This window comes from Ascaphus truei, unplaced genomic scaffold, assembly GCF_040206685.1.
Source record: "Ascaphus truei isolate aAscTru1 unplaced genomic scaffold, aAscTru1.hap1 HAP1_SCAFFOLD_2165, whole genome shotgun sequence".
Lineage (NCBI taxonomy): Eukaryota > Metazoa > Chordata > Amphibia > Anura > Ascaphidae > Ascaphus > Ascaphus truei.
In genome coordinates this window covers 863-17002 of record NW_027455079.1, presented here as the reverse complement: position 1 = coordinate 17002, position 16140 = coordinate 863, and the positions used below count along the sequence as shown (strand labels likewise).

The window sequence follows — 16140 nt, the reverse complement described above, 5'->3', positions numbered from 1 at the left end:
TCTCTCTCTGTCTCTCTAGGAGTGGGTGGGGGAGCGCTGCGTGCGCTCTGTATCAGCGCTCTCTCTCTGTCTCTCTAGGAGTGGGTGAGGGGGCGCTGCGTGCGCTCTGTATCAGCGCTCTCTCTCTGTCTCTAGGAGTGGGTGGGGGAGCGCTGCGTGCGCTCTGTATCAGCGCTCTCTCTGTCTCTCTAGGAGTGGGTGAGGGAGCGCTGCGTGCGCTCTGTATCAGCGCTCTCTCTCTGTCTCTCTAGGAGTGGGTGGGGGGGCGCTGCGTGCGCTCTGTATCAGCCCTCTCTCTCTCTGTCTCTCTAGGAGTGGGTGGGGGAGCACTGCGTGCGCTCTGTATCAGCGCTCTCTCTCTCTGTCTCTCTAGCAGTGGGTGGGGGAGCGCTGCGTGCGCTCTGTATCAGCGCTCTCTCTGTCTCTCTAGGAGTGGGTGGGGGAGCGCTGCGTGCGCTCCGTATCAGCGCTCTCTCTCTGTCTCTCTAGGAGTGGGTGGGGGAGCGCTGCGTGCGCTCTGTATCAGCGCTCTCTCTCTGTCTCTCTAGGAGTGGGTGGGGGGGCGCTGCGTGCGCTCTGTATCAGCTCTCTCTCTCTGTCTCTAGGAGTGGGTGGGGGGGCGCTGCGTGCGCTCTGTATCAGCGCGCTCTGTCTCTCTCTAGGAGTGGGTGGGGGGCGCTGCGTGCGCTCTGTATCAGCGCTCTCTCTGTCTCTCTAGGAGTGGGTGGGGGGGGCGCTGCGTGCGCTCTGTATCAGCGCTCTCTCTCTGTCTCTCTAGGAGTGGGTGGGGGAGCGCTGCGTGCGCTCTGTCTCAGCGCTCTCTCTCTCTGTCTCTCTAGGAGTGGGTGGGGGAGCGCTGCGTGCGCTCTGTATCAGCGCTCTCTCTCTGTCTCTCTAGGAGTGGGTGGGGGGGCGCTGCGTGCGCTCTGTATCAGCGCTCTCTCTGTCTCTCTAGGAGTGGGTGGGGGAGCGCTGCGTGCGCTCTGTATCAGCGCTCTCTCTGTCTCTCTAGGAGTGGGTGGGGGAGCGCTGCGTGCGCTCTGTATCAGCGCTCTCTCTCTGTCTCTCTAGGAGTGGGTGGGGGGGCGCTGCGTGAGCTCTGTATCAGCGCTCTCTCTGTCTCTCTAGGAGTGGGTGGGGGAGCGCTGCGTGCGCTCTGTATCAGCGCTCTCTCTGTCTCTCTAGGAGTGGGTGGGGGAGCGCTGCGTGCGCTCTGTATCAGCGCTCTCTCTGTCTCTAGGAGTGGGTGGGGGAGCGCTGCGTGCGCTCTGTATCAGCGCTCTCTCTGTCTCTCTAGGAGTGGGTGGGGGGGCGCTGCGTGCGCTCTGTATCAGCGCTCTCTCTCTGTCTCTCTAGGAGTGGGTGGGGGGGCGCTGCGTGCGCTCTGTATCAGCGCTCTCTCTGTCTCTCTAGGAGTGGGTGGGGGGGCGCTGCGTGCGCTCTGTATCAGCGCTCTCTCTCTGTCTCTCTAGGAGTGGGTGGGGGGGCGCTGCGTGCGCTCTGTATCAGCGCTCTCTCTGTCTCTCTAGGAGTGGGTGGGGGGGCGCTGCGTGCGCTCTGTATCAGCGCTCTCTCTGTCTCTCTAGGAGTGGGTGGGGGAGCGCTGCGTGCGCTCTGTATCAGCGCTCTCTCTGTCTCTCTAGGAGTGGGTGGGGGAGCGCTGCGTGCGCTCTGTATCAGCGCTCTCTCTCTGTCTCTCTAGGAGTGGGTGGGGGGGCGCTGCGTGCGCTCTGTATCAGCGCTCTCTCTCTCTCTCTAGGAGTGGGTGGGGGAGCGCTGCGTGCGCTCTGTATCAGCGCTCTCTCTGTCTCTCTAGGAGTGGGTGGGGGAGCGCTGCGTGCGCTCTGTATCAGCGCTCTCTCTCTGTCTCTAGGAGTGGGTGGGGGGGCGCTGCGTGCGCTCTGTATCAGCGCTCTCTCTGTCTCTCTAGGAGTGGGTGGGGGGGCGCTGCGTGCGCTCTGTATCAGCGCTCTCTCTGTCTCTCTAGGAGTGGGTGGGTGGGCGCTGCGTGCGCTCTGTATCAGCGCTCTCTCTCTCTCTCTAGGAGTGGGTGGGGGAGCGCTGCGTGCGCTCTGTATCAGCGCTCTCTTTCTGTCTCTAGGAGTGGGTGGGGGGGCGCTGCGTGAGCTCTGTATCAGCGCTCTCTCTCTCTGTCTCTCTAGGAGTGGGTGAGGGAGCGCTGCGTGCGCTCTGTATCAGCGCTCTCTCTCTGTCTCTCTAGGAGTGGGTGGGGGAGCGCTGCGTGCGCTCTGTATCAGCGCTCTCTCTCTGTCTCTCTAGGAGTGGGTGAGGGAGCGCTGCGTGCGCTCTGTATCAGCGCTCTCTCTCTGTCTCTCTAGGAGTGGGTGGGGGAGCGCTGCGTGCGCTCTGTATCAGCGCTCTCTCTGTCTCTCTAGGAGTGGGTGGGGGGGCGCTGCGTGCGCTCTGTATCAGCGCTCTCTCTGTCTCTCTAGGAGTGGGTGGGGGAGCGCGGCGTGCGCTCTGTATCAGCGCTCTCTCTCTGTCTCTCTAGGAGTAGGAGGGGGAGCGCTGCGTGCGCTCTGTATCAGCGCTCTCTCTCTGTCTCTCTAGGAGTGGGTGGGGGAGCGCTGCGTGCGCTCTGTATCAGCGCTCTCTCTCTGTCTCTAGGAGTGGGTGGGGGAGCGCTGCGTGCGCTCTGTATCAGCGCTCTGTCTCTCTAGGAGTGGGTGGGGGAGCGCTGCGTGCGCTCTGTATCAGCGCTCTCTCTCTGTCTCTAGGAGTGGGTGGGGGGGCGCTGCGTGCGCTCTGTATCAGCGCTCTCTCTCTGTCTCTCTAGGAGTGGGTGGGGGGGCGCTGCGTGCGCTCTGTATCAGCGCTCTCTCTGTCTCTCTAGGAGTGGGTGGGGGAGCGCTGCGTGCGCTCTGTATCAGCGCTCTCTCTCTCTGTCTCTCTAGGAGTGGGTGGGGGGCGCTGCGTGCGCTCTGTATCAGCGCTCTCTCTCTGTCTCTAGGAGTGGGTGGGGGGCGCTGCATGCGCTCTGTATCAGCGCTCTCTCTCTGTCTCTCTAGGAGTGGGTGGGGGAGCGCTGCGTGCGCTCTGTATCAGCGCTCTCTCTCTGTCTCTCTAGGAGTGGGTGGGGGAGCGCTGCGTGCGCTCTGTATCAGCGCTCTCTCTCTCTGTCTCTCTAGGAGTGGGTGGGGGAGCGCTGCGTGCGCTCTGTATCAGCGCTCTCTCTCTGTCTCTCTCTAGGAGTGGGTGGGGGAGCGCTGCGTGCGCTCTGTATCAGCGCTCTCTCTCTGTCTCTCTAGGAGTGGGTGGGGGAGCGCTGCGTGCGCTCTGTATCAGCGCTCTCTCTGTCTCTCTAGGATTGGGTGGGGGAGCGCTGCGTGCGCTCTGTATCAGCGCTCTCTCTCTGTCTCTCTAGGAGTGGGTGGGGGAGCGCTGCGTGCGCTCTGTATCAGCGCTCTCTCTCTGTCTCTCTAGGAGTGGGTGGGGGAGCACTGCGTGCGCTCTGTATCAGCGCTCTCTCTCTGTCTCTCTCTAGGAGTGGGTGGGGGAGCGCTGCGTGCGCTCTGTATCAGCGCTCTCTCTCTGTCTCTCTAGGAGTGGGTGGGGGAGCGCTGCGTGCGCTCTGTATCAGCGCTCTCTCTCTGTCTCTCTAGGAGTGGGTGGGGGAGCGCTTCGTGCGCTCTGTATCAGCGCTCTCTCTCTGTCTCTCTAGGAGTGGGTGGGGGGGCGCTGCGTGCGCTCTGTATCAGCGCTCTCTCTCTGTCTCTCTAGGAGTGGGTGGGGGAGCGCTTCGTGCGCTCTGTATCAGCGCTCTCTCTCTGTCTCTCTAGGAGTGGGTGGGGGGGCGCTGCGTGTGCTCTGTATCAGCGCTCTCTCTCTGTCTCTCTAGGAGTGGGTGGGGGAGCGCTGCGTGCGCTCTGTATCAGCGCTCTCTCTGTCTCTCTAGGAGTGGGTGGGGGGGGCGCTGCGTGCGCTCTGTATCAGCGCTCTCTCTCTGTCTCTCTAGGAGTGGGTGGGGGGGCGCTGCGTGCGCTCTGTATCAGCGCTCTCTCTCTCTCTCTCTCTAGGAGTGGGTGGGGGAGCGCTGCGTGCGCTCTGTATCAGCGCTCTCTCTCTGTCTCTCTAGGAGTGGGTGGGGGAGCGCTGCGTGCGCTCTGTATCAGCGCTCTCTCTCTGTCTCTCTAGGAGTGGGTGGGGGAGCGCTGCGTGCGCTCTGTATCAGCGCTCTGTATCAGCGCTCTCTCTCTGTCTCTCTAGGAGTGGGTGAGGGGGCGCTGCGTGCGCTCTGTATCAGCGCTCTCTCTCTGTCTCTAGGAGTGGGTGGGGGAGCGCTGCGTGCGCTCTGTATCAGCGCTCTCTCTGTCTCTCTAGGAGTTGGTGAGGGAGCGCTGCGTGCGCTCTGTATCAGCGCTCTGTATCAGCGCTCTCTCTGTCTCTCTAGGAGTGGGTGGGGGGGCGCTGCGTGCGCTCTGTATCAGCGCTCTCTCTCTCTGTCTCTCTAGGAGTGGGTGGGGGAGCGCTGCGTGCGCTCTGTATCAGCGCTCTCTCTCTGTCTCTCTAGGAGTGGGTGGGGGAGCGCTGCGTGCGCTCCGTATCAGCGCTCTCTCTCTGTCTCTCTAGGAGTGGGTGGGGGAGCGCTGCGTGCGCTCTGTATCAGCGCTCTCTCTCTGTCTCTCTAGGAGTGGGTGGGGGGGCGCTGCGTGCGCTCTGTATCAGCTCTCTCTCTCTGTCTCTAGGAGTGGGTGGGGGGGCGCTGCGTGCGCTCTGTATCAGCGCTCTCTCTCTGTCTCTCTAGGAGTGGGTGGGGGGCGCTGCGTGCGCTCTGTATCAGCGCTCTCTCTGTCTCTCTAGGAGTGGGTGGGGGGGGCGCTGCGTGCGCTCTGTATCAGCGCTCTCTCTCTGTCTCTCTAGGAGTGGGTGGGGGAGCGCTGCGTGCGCTCTGTATCAGCGCTCTCTCTCTGTCTCTCTAGGAGTGGGTGGGGGGGCGCTGCGTGCGCTCTGTATCAGCGCTCTCTCTCTGTCTCTCTAGGAGTGGGTGGGGGGGCGCTGCGTGCGCTCTGTATCAGCGCTCTCTCTCTGTCTCTCTAGGAGTGGGTGGGGGAGCGCTGCGTGCGCTCTGTATCAGCGCTCTCTCTCTGTCTCTCTAGGAGTGGGTGGGGGAGCGCTGCGTGCGCTCTGTATCAGCGCTCTCTCTCTCTAGGAGTGGGTGGGGGGGCGCTGCGTGCGCTCTGTATCAGCGCTCTCTCTCTGTCTCTAGGAGTGGGTGGGGGGGCGCTGCGTGCGCTCTGTATCAGCGCTCTCTCTCTGTCTCTCTAGGAGTGGGTGGGGGAGCGCTGCGTGCGCTCTGTATCAGCGCTCTCTCTCTGTCTCTCTAGGAGTGGGTGGGGGGAGCGCTGCGTGCGCTCTGTATCAGCGCTCTCTCTCTGTCTCTCTCTAGGAGTGGGTGGGGGAGCGCTGCGTGCGCTCTGTATCAGCGCTCTCTCTCTGTCTCTCTAGGAGTGGGTGGGGGGGCGCTGCGTGCGCTCTGTATCAGCGCTCTCTCTCTGTCTCTCTAGGAGTGGGTGGGGGGCGCTGCGTGCGCTCTGTATCAGCGCTCTCTCTCTGTCTCTCTCTAGAGTGGGTGGGGGAGCGCTGCGTGCGCTCTGTATCAGCGCTCTCTCTGTCTCTCTAGGAGTGGGTGGGGGGGCGCTGCGTGCGCTCTGTATCAGCGCTCTCTCTCTGTCTCTCTAGGAGTGGGTGGGGGGGCGCTGCGTGCGCTCTGTATCAGCGCTCTCTCTCTGTCTCTCTCTAGGAGTGGGTGGGGGAGCGCTGCGTGCGCTCTGTATCAGCGCTCTCTCTGTCTCTCTAGGAGTGGGTGGGGGGGCGCTGCGTGCGCTCTGTATCAGCGCTCTCTCTCTGTCTCTCTAGGAGTGGGTGGGGGAGCGCTGCGTGCGCTCTGTATCAGCGCTCTCTCTCTGTCTCTCTCTAGGAGTGGGTGGGGGAGCGCTGCGTGCGCTCTGTATCAGCGCTCTCTCTCTGTCTCTCTAGGAGTGGGTGGGGTAGCGCTGCGTGCGCTCTGTATCAGCGCTCTCTCTCTGTCTCTCTAGGAGTGGGTGGGGGAGCGCTGCGTGCGCTCTGTATCAGCGCTCTCTCTGTCTCTCTAGGAGTGGGTGGGGGGGCGATGCGTGCGCTCTGTATCAGCGCTCTCTCTCTGTCTCTCTAGGAGTGGGTGGGGGAGCGCTGCGTGCGCTCTGTATCAGCGCTCTCTCTGTCTCTCTAGGAGTGGGTGGGGGGGCGCTGCGTGCGCTCTGTATCAGCGCTCTCTCTCTGTCTCTCTAGGAGTGGGTGGGGGGGCGCTGCGTGCGCTCTGTATCAGCGCTCTCTCTCTGTCTCTCTAGGAGTGGGTGGGGGAGCGCTGCGTGCGCTCTGTATCAGCGCTCTCTCTGTCTCTCTAGGAGTGGGTGGGGGGGCGCTGCGTGCGCTCTGTATCAGCGCTCTCTCTGTCTCTCTAGGAGTGGGTGGGGGGGCGCTGCGTGCGCTCTGTATCAGCGCTCTCTCTGTCTCTCTAGGAGTGGGTGGGGGAGCGCTGCGTGCGCTCTGTATCAGCGCTCTCTCTCTCTCTCTCTAGGAGTGGGTGGGGGAGCGCTGCGTGCGCTCTGTATCAGCGCTCTCTCTCTGTCTCTCTAGGAGTGGGTGGGGGAGCGCTGCGTGCGCTCTGTATCAGCGCTCTCTCTCTCTAGGAGTGGGTGGGGGAGCGCTGCGTGCGCTCTGTATCAGCGCTCTCTGTCTCTCTAGGAGTGCGTGGGGGAGCGCTGCGTGCGCTCTGTATCAGCGCTCTCTCTCTGTCTCTCTAGGAGTGGGTGGGGGAGCGCTGCGTGCGCTCTGTATCAGCACTCTCTCTGTCTCTCTAGGAGTGGGTGGGGGAGCGCTGCGTGCGCTCTGTATCAGCGCTCTCTCTCTCTGTCTCTCTAGGAGTGGGTGGGGGAGCGCTGCGTGCGCTCTGTATCAGCGCTCTCTCTCTGTCTCTCTAGGAGTGGGTGGGGGGGCGCTGCGTGCGCTCTGTATCAGCGCTCTCTCTCTGTCTCTCTAGGAGTGGGTGGGGGAGCGCTGCGTGCGCTCTGTATCAGCGCTCTCTCTCTGTCTCTCTAGGAGTGGGTGGGGGGAGCGCTGCGTGCGCTCTGTATCAGCGCTCTCTCTCTGTCTCTCTCTAGGAGTGGGTGGGGGAGCGCTGCGTGCGCTCTGTATCAGCGCTCTCTCTCTGTCTCTCTAGGAGTGGGTGGGGGGGCGCTGCGTGCGCTCTGTATCAGCGCTCTCTCTCTGTCTCTCTCTAGGAGTGAGTGGGGGAGCGCTGCGTGCGCTCTGTATCAGCGCTCTCTCTCTGTCTCTCTAGGAGTGGGTGGGGTAGCGCTGCGTGCGCTCTGTATCAGCGCTCTCTCTGTCTCTCTAGGAGTGGGTGGGGGAGCGATGCGTGCGCTCTGTATCAGCGCTCTCTCTCTGTCTCTCTAGGAGTGGGTGGGGGAGCGCTGCGTGCGCTCTGTATCAGCGCTCTCTCTGTCTCTCTAGGAGTGGGTGGGGGAGCGCTGCGTGCGCTCTGTATCAGCGCTCTCTCTCTGTCTCTCTAGGAGTGGGTGGGGGAGCGCTGCGTGCGCTCTGTATCAGCGCTCTCTCTCTCTGTCTCTAGGAGTGGGTGGGGGAGCGCTGCGTGCGCTCTGTATCAGCGCTCTCTCTGTCTCTCTAGCAGTGGGTGGGGGGGCGCTGCGTGCGCTCTGTATTAGCGCTCTCTCTCTGTCTCTCTAGGAGTGGGTGGGGGAGCGCTGCGTGCGCTCTGTATCAGCGCTCTCTCTGTCTCTCTAGGAGTGGGTGGGGGGGCGCTGCGTGCGCTCTGTATCAGCGCTCTCTCTGTCTCTCTAGGAGTGTTTGGGGGGGCGCTGCGTGCGCTCTGTATCAGCGCTCTCTCTGTCTCTCTAGGAGTGGGTGGGGGAGCGCTCCGTGCGCTCTGTATCAGCGCTCTCTCTGTCTCTCTAGGAGTGGGTGGGGGAGCGCTGCGTGCGCTCTGTATCAGCGCTCTCTCTCTGTCTCTCTAGGAGTGGGTGTTGGAGCGCTGCGTGCGCTCTGTATCAGCGCTCTCTCTCTGTCTCTCTAGGAGTGGGTGGGGGAGCGCTGCGTGCGCTCTGTATCAGCACTCTCTCTGTCTCTCTAGGAGTGGGTGGGGGAGCGCTGCGTGCGCTCTGTATCAGCGCTCTCTCTCTGTCTCTCTAGGAGTGGGTGGGGCAGCGCTGCGTGCGCTCTGTATCAGCGCTCTCTCTCTGTCTCTCTAGGAGTGGGTGGGGGAGCGCTGCGTGCGCTCTGTATCAGCACTCTCTCTGTCTCTCTAGGAGTGGGTGGGGGAGCGCTGCGTGCGCTCTGTATCAGCGCTCTCTCTCTCTGTCTCTCTAGGAGTGGGTGGGGGAGCGCTGCGTGCGCTCTGTATCAGCGCTCTCTCTCTGTCTCTCTAGGAGTGGGTGGGGGGGCGCTGCGTGCGCTCTGTATCAGCGCTCTCTCTCTGTCTCTCTAGGAGTGGGTGGGGGAGCGCTGCGTGCGCTCTGTATCAGCGCTCTCTCTCTGTCTCTCTAGGAGTGGGTGGGGGGAGCGCTGCGTGCGCTCTGTATCAGCGCTCTCTCTCTGTCTCTCTCTAGGAGTGGGTGGGGGAGCGCTGCGTGCGCTCTGTATCAGCGCTCTCTCTCTGTCTCTCTAGGAGTGGGTGGGGGGGCGCTGCGTGCGCTCTGTATCAGCGCTCTCTCTCTGTCTCTCTCTAGGAGTGAGTGGGGGAGCGCTGCGTGCGCTCTGTATCAGCGCTCTCTCTCTGTCTCTCTAGGAGTGGGTGGGGTAGCGCTGCGTGCGCTCTGTATCAGCGCTCTCTCTGTCTCTCTAGGAGTGGGTGGGGGGGCGATGCGTGCGCTCTGTATCAGCGCTCTCTCTCTGTCTCTCTAGGAGTGGGTGGGGGAGCGCTGCGTGCGCTCTGTATCAGCGCTCTCTCTGTCTCTCTAGGAGTGGGTGGGGGAGCGCTGCGTGCGCTCTGTATCAGCGCTCTCTCTCTGTCTCTCTAGGAGTGGGTGGGGGAGCGCTGCGTGCGCTCTGTATCAGCGCTCTCTCTCTCTGTCTCTAGGAGTGGGTGGGGGAGCGCTGCGTGCGCTCTGTATCAGCGCTCTCTCTGTCTCTCTAGCAGTGGGTGGGGGGGCGCTGCGTGCGCTCTGTATTAGCGCTCTCTCTCTGTCTCTCTAGGAGTGGGTGGGGGAGCGCTGCGTGCGCTCTGTATCAGCGCTCTCTCTGTCTCTCTAGGAGTGGGTGGGGGGGCGCTGCGTGCGCTCTGTATCAGCGCTCTCTCTGTCTCTCTAGGAGTGGGTGGGGGGGCGCTGCGTGCGCTCTGTATCAGCGCTCTCTCTGTCTCTCTAGGAGTGGGTGGGGGAGCGCTCCGTGCGCTCTGTATCAGCGCTCTCTCTGTCTCTCTAGGAGTGGGTGGGGGAGCGCTGCGTGCGCTCTGTATCAGCGCTCTCTCTCTGTCTCTCTAGGAGTGGGTGTTGGAGCGCTGCGTGCGCTCTGTATCAGCGCTCTCTCTCTGTCTCTCTAGGAGTGGGTGGGGGAGCGCTGCGTGCGCTCTGTATCAGCGCTCTCTCTCTCTGTCTCTCTAGGAGTGGGTGGGGGGGCGCTGCGTGCGCTCTGTATCAGCGCTCTCTCTCTGTCTCTCTAGGAGTGGGTGGGGGAGCGCTGCGTGCGCTCTGTATCAGCGCTCTCTCTGTCTCTCTAGGAGTGGGTGGGGGGGCGCTGCGTGCGCTCTGTATCAGCGCTCTCTCTGTCTCTCTAGGAGTGGGTGGGGGGGGCTGCGTGCGCTCTGTATCAGCGCTCTCTCTGTCTCTCTAGGAGTGGGTGGGGGAGCGCTGCGTGCGCTCTGTATCAGCGCTCTCTCTGTCTCTCTAGGAGTGGGTGGGGGAGCGCTGCGTGCGCTCTCTCTGTGAGGACTCCAATGACCTGCAGGACCCGGTTCTCAGCAGCACGCAGGCGCAGCGCCTCATGCAGCTGATCTGTTACCCGCACAGACTGAGTGACACTGAGCAGGGGGAGAACCCGCAGAGACAGCGCATCAAACACATCCTGCAGGTGAGGCAAGCCACTCCCCCTTCCCCCCCTTCCCTCCCTTCCGCCCCCCTCCCTTCCGCCCCCTTCACCCCATTCCCCTCCCTCCCTCATTCCCTCCTTCCCCCCCCTTCCTTCCCTCCTTCCCCCCCTTGCCGCCCCCTCCCTCGCCGCCCCCTCCCTCGCCGCCCCCTCTCTCTCTTCTCTCTCTTCTCCTTCTCTCTCTCTCTCTCTCTCCTCCTCTTCTTTCTCCTCCTCTTCTCTCTCTCCTCCTTCTCTCTCTCTCCTCCTTCTCTCTCTCTGCTCTTTCCTCCTTCCCTCTCCTCCTTCCCTCTCTCTCTCTTTCTCCTCCTTCACTCTCCTCCGTCTCTCTCTGTCTCTCTCTCTCTCTCTCTCTCTGCTTTCGCCTCCTTCCCTCTCTCTCTCTCTCTCTCTTTCGCTGCAGAGTCTGGATCAGTGGACGATGCGTCAGTCGGCGCTGGAGCTGCAGCTAATGATCAAACAGACCTCGAATAACGTAAGGGGGAGGGCAAAGCATGCGTATCGGGGGAGGGCAAAGCATGCGTGGGGGGGGGGCAAAGCATGCGTGGGGGGAGCAAAACATACGTATCGGGGGGAAGGCAAAGCATGCGTATCGGGGGGGAAGGCAAAGCATGCGTATCGGGGGGGGCAAAGCATGCGTATCGGGGGAGCAAGATTTATTAGGTAGGAGGGCCACACTATGGGGGTGTCAGTGTGTCGGGGGGTAATGGGTTTATGAGTAGCTCAGTAGGCATATAGGGTCTGGGTCATGCAGTTGTCCATATTTTGCGAAGGCTTCTGGTACGGTGTCCCACGAGGTTACTGTGTGACGGGAGACGCATTTAATAACACATTTATATTTCGTAGATCCTGATTGAGCAGAACAGGTTGAGCAAAATAAACTGAGATTTATTCCCTTGATAGGCAAACACACGACAACTGCAGAATAAATGTAATAATTGCACTCACGGGTAGAGGAACAGAGGATAATGTCCAGAAAGGTGCAAAGCACCAGAAGATTATCTTTTAAAATGTAGTCCTTTTGCAAATTGCCAAATAAATAGCCAGTCCAATCCTTCTGTGAATGTGCAAAGTCTTGTCTGGTTCTTTGGGGTTCTGTCTGGATCCCCATGGCTAACGAAATCCTGAAGCGGGGCAGGTTTCCGTGTTGCGATGTTTTTAACCCCTTGCGTCCTGGAATCGTAGCCGCTGTACTTAGATCTTATCCGGTTGAAGAAATCAGGTAGCAACAGCAACAGCAACAACTAGGAATGAGGGGTACAGGCCTTTTAAAGGACAAGGGCCTGTGAAGTGTTACATTAGCCTCATCCCATTGGCAAGGAATTATCTTCCTCCTATCAGAACCTGCCAGGTCACATGGGCAAATCCTACAGCCAGCCCAGGTAATTCTGAGCATGCTCAGTAAGCAGCTTGGTAGCACTGCTAAGTAAAAAGGGGCCACTCATTTCTGGGGACGCAATGTCTGGAGTTTGGTCCCAAGGTGTGAAATATCTAGGATGAGTAACAGGATCTGCTACTCAGAAACATCCTGATTAAGTGACACTTTAAGAATCTGGGGGTCTTTCATCCCCTAGACGCATCAGCATCTCCCAACCGGGGGCTCATGTATGCATAACATTTGTTCCTTAATGCATTACAAAGGCAGGCAGAAAAAAATAGCATCCTGCCGGTACATTTTAAAACTGCAACAGAAAGGCACTTCATCAAAAATAAATGTTTCCCTTATGACAAAGTTATATTTTTAATATGTGTGTTCTTGGGGGGTTACACTGAGGCTGCACACCAAAAATCAGGGTGCTGGCTCACTCCGTTCCTAAATTAGCAGTCTTAATGGAACGGCTCCTGTTATTCAGCACTGCAGGTAGTGACTAGCCTGCAAAAAGGGGACAGCAATGCATATAGGGGGAAATAGTACATGGGAACAGCATATAAAATTAACCCCTTCATCCCCAATACGAAATAGGTGTAACCAGCCGAACCCACTGCCTTTATTAATGCACTGATTACCCCCATTTTCGCCACATACTGTACAAAGCTTATTTGGGAGGAAATATTTGCTGGTTGAAGGATAAGGAAATGGAACATATTCAGATGGGTTAAAGTGGGACTTCCATGTTCAGTACGGGAACCCCGTCTTTCTCTCCAGAGGGACTTGGAGAGACTAGAAACGTGGGCAGGTAAATGACAGATGAGGTTTAATACAGATAAATGTAAGGTTATGCATTTGGGAAGCAAGAATGAACAGGTGACTTACAAATTAAATGGGGATATATTGGGGGACTCCTTGATGGAGAAGGATTTAGGAGTGCTTGTAGACAGCAGGCTTAGCAATAGTGCCCAATGTCATGCAGTAGCTGCAAAGGCAAATATTTTATTTATTAAATATTTTACCAGGAAAGAAAATACATTTAAGGTTACCTCTCGTTTGGAAGTACAGAATATTGTGATTACAACATTAAGTATTAGTTACAAACATGTTTAAATTAAGAAATAGTCGTAAAAGATCTTCATTTAGGTGGCAGTTTTGAGAGACTGGTAAATTGTTCCAGAAATAAGGTGTGCAGTAAGACGTAAGAGTGGCCGTTTTTTTTAATTGAACCGTGGGACCATACGCAGGTTTCTGGAGGCGGGTGTAAGCAGATAAGTGCTGGGTACAGTGGGGTGAGAAGCCTGCTCAGATAACAGGGGATCCTGCTCAGAAAGTATTTGAAAGTGACACAGGATAAATGTACGTCGTGTCTGGACTCGAAATACAGCCAGCCTAGTCCAGTTAACATATAACAATGGTGGGTGTTGTAGTTCTAGAATAAAACCGCATATTGGGTGGTAAATAAAATCCAGTTTGCTGAGGTGAGTTTGGGGTTCTGTACACTACATTATATTCCCATAGACTATAATTTCCATTGGCATCTGCTTTGCAATGCACTTTCTGACCAACGGGCTTCGGCTGGATTTATTTAGATTAAATACACTCAGTTTGGGATAGGTTATAATGCCAAAATCTTAATATGCAAATTTAACATTGGGTGGGAGTTTACCAACATTGTTTTAAAGTGATCAACCGAGGCTATCTTAATGTGAGAAACGCCTCTAATCAATAGCTCTGTTGTTGGAAACTTTAAAAGTTTAGCCGTTGTCCCAAATACTATAGTTATTGTACTGTCGTTTTGTTTGAGGGATCCAGTTTTCGTCCGTGAGAATAGGATATTATCTTGCATAAAATGGGGTATGGATGGAAGAGAAGATGGATCATTGTATCATTGTATAAAGAGCACTCCTGGAATGTGGGGTGGGGCAGGGAAGAGCAGCGCTCCGTATAAGCACATTGTGGAACTGGGAATGAGTAAAGGGGATGTAAGGTCTGACTGATGAGAGGGCTATTCATATTAGGTTTGTTTACATTAGAAAAGTGGCATCTAAGAGGGAATAGAATTGACTATTGACATGAGATATTTACAGTAAGGGCAGTTCCAATGTGGAATTCATTACCCATGGAGACTGGGATGGCAGATACAATAGATATCTTTAGGAAAAGGAAAGGTATTCAGTGATAACTGAAATATATGACGAGCACTCCCGTGACGTCAGCACGTGTCAGAGCGGTGTGGAACGCAGCTCCGAGGCGAACGCTGCAAGGGTGAGCTGTATCGAGGCGCCTCACTACCCCCATAGAGACTCCCCCCACCCGGCTAGCTAATGTTCGGTGGTGTTCATTAATACACCACTCCGGGTGGAAGTCTCCCATTTATTTGTGAATCGAACTTGACACTGAGTGTCCTGCGTGCATTACAATGTTGGGTTTCTGACAAACTGAGACCACTTATGATGATATCGCAATGCAGACTTACTGAGTGTATATCTATTTACATTGTACACACTTACTCACAGAGGGGGAACTGAGCTATCTATACCTTTAAAATCAGGCTCTAAAAACGCTATCACCCACCTGACACAGCATTAGAAACGCAATATATTATTTCTCTCCCTATCCGGTTAACTAAATGTTCGGTGGTGTTCATAAATACACCACACTGGATGGGAGCTGTATACAGTACATTGGACCTACATTAAGTGGGCTGTCTAAACTAGGGCACACTCATAGAGGTTCCACCTATTTATACATATATCATCTAGTGAGTCCCATAGCAGACCTTCGGGTAGACTCCTAATACTTGACCAAGAGTGCTACCCAATATTAACCCCGCCCTCACCCGGTTAACTAAATGTCCGGTGGTGTCATTAATACACCACACCGGGGGGAGGTGTATAGAGTACCTTGGAGCTATACTTAGTGTATCTGGGAATCCAGCCCAGACCTCTATACCAGGGGTGAGCAAACTTTTTATGCCGAGCCCCCCTTTTTATCCATGAAATTTCTCGGGCCCCCCTGCCTGATGTAATCAAAATCCCATGAAAAAAAACCCTTTATTAAACGGTATACAATGTAAATACAAATATGTCTAAGGCCGCGCGTATAGTGCCCGCGACGTCACCCATCGCCGCTAGCGAAAGTTGTATTTCGCTTTGCGGCGGCGGTGCGGGCGACCTGGCCATTGATTGGTTCAGGGGCTGTCACATGAGGCGACAGCCCCTTAAAAATCAAATATTGCCGGCTTCAAAAAATCACGTTGCCACGGCACGCTTACTATAAGCGCACGAGGCGGCGGCGACAATGCATTTGTTTTCGGGCGACGTCGCGTCGCCGGCACTATAAGCGCAGCCTAAATACTTACATACTTCAACAGCTCGCTCTTGCAAAATTAGGCTGCGTCCACGCTGCCGCTGAGAGCGGTGACATCACCAACTCTCCAAGCATGAGCACAGGGTGTCCTGCATAATTTTGCAAGCACGAGCGGGGAAGTGTTTACACTTTTATTTATTATTTCTGTACATTCACAGTATGAGTGATAAAGTGGCAGCCGACCCTCTCACTTGCAGAGGATCGCAGCGAAGCAGGCTGCCAGCGGAGGAGAGCAGGACCACAGCGCTATTGTAGGCAGACACCGGAGGGAGGGGCGTTTGACATCACAGCGCTGGGGCGTGCTCCTCCCCCGTACCTCCGAATCACGTGGCCCCACCTGCACTATTCTATTTGGCCGCCCGCGCGCGCACATCTTTTTCGCCGGCACAACCAGGTTTTTTTTCTGCACGCGCCCCGCCTAAATAATCTTGCGCCTGGGGCGTCCCCCCCTCAGTTTGTGCAACGCTGCATTCAATCACAACACCCACAACCACACACACACTCAATCACAACACACACACACACAACACACACTCAAATCACAACCAACAGCACACACTCATCACTACACACACACAGTCACAACCAACACTCACATAATCACCACCAACACACACAACACTCAATCCCAACACCCACACCCACAGACAACCAACAGGCACAGCGCGCGCACACACACACACACACACACACACACACACACACACACACACACACACACACATCCACATATATATACACACAAACACACACACACACACACATATATATATATAGATACACACACACACACACACACATTCACATACTTTATATATACACACATACACATACAGTACATATATAGATACACACACACACACACACATATATACACACACACACATACATATACACACACATACATACAAAACACATACACACACATACATATACACACACATACATAGACACACACATTTCTACATAGACACACACATTTCTACATAGACACACACATTTCTACATAGACACACACATTTCTACATACACACACACATTTCTACATAGACACACACATTTCTACATACACACACACACACACACACACACATCCACATATATATACACACAAACACACACACACACACACATATATATATATAGATACACACACACACACACACACACATTCACATACTTTATATATACACACATACACATACAGTACATATATAGATACACACACACACACACACATATATACACACACACACATACATATACACACACATACATACAAAACACATACACACACA

At 56.6% G+C, this 16140-nt stretch overlaps 1 long non-coding RNA gene across 1 annotated transcript in view; it reads left to right on the top strand.

Moving 5' to 3' along the window:
- LOC142477502 (uncharacterized) overlaps nt 1–10578 on the top strand; it is a 37789-nt gene extending 27211 nt beyond the window's left edge. Inside the window, exons 2-3 of the long non-coding RNA XR_012792439.1 lie at nt 9904–10083; nt 10505–10578. This is a non-coding gene — a long non-coding RNA (uncharacterized LOC142477502). The remainder of the gene's footprint in view (nt 1–9903; nt 10084–10504) is intronic.
- Nucleotides 10579–16140: the final 5562 nt, after the last annotated feature.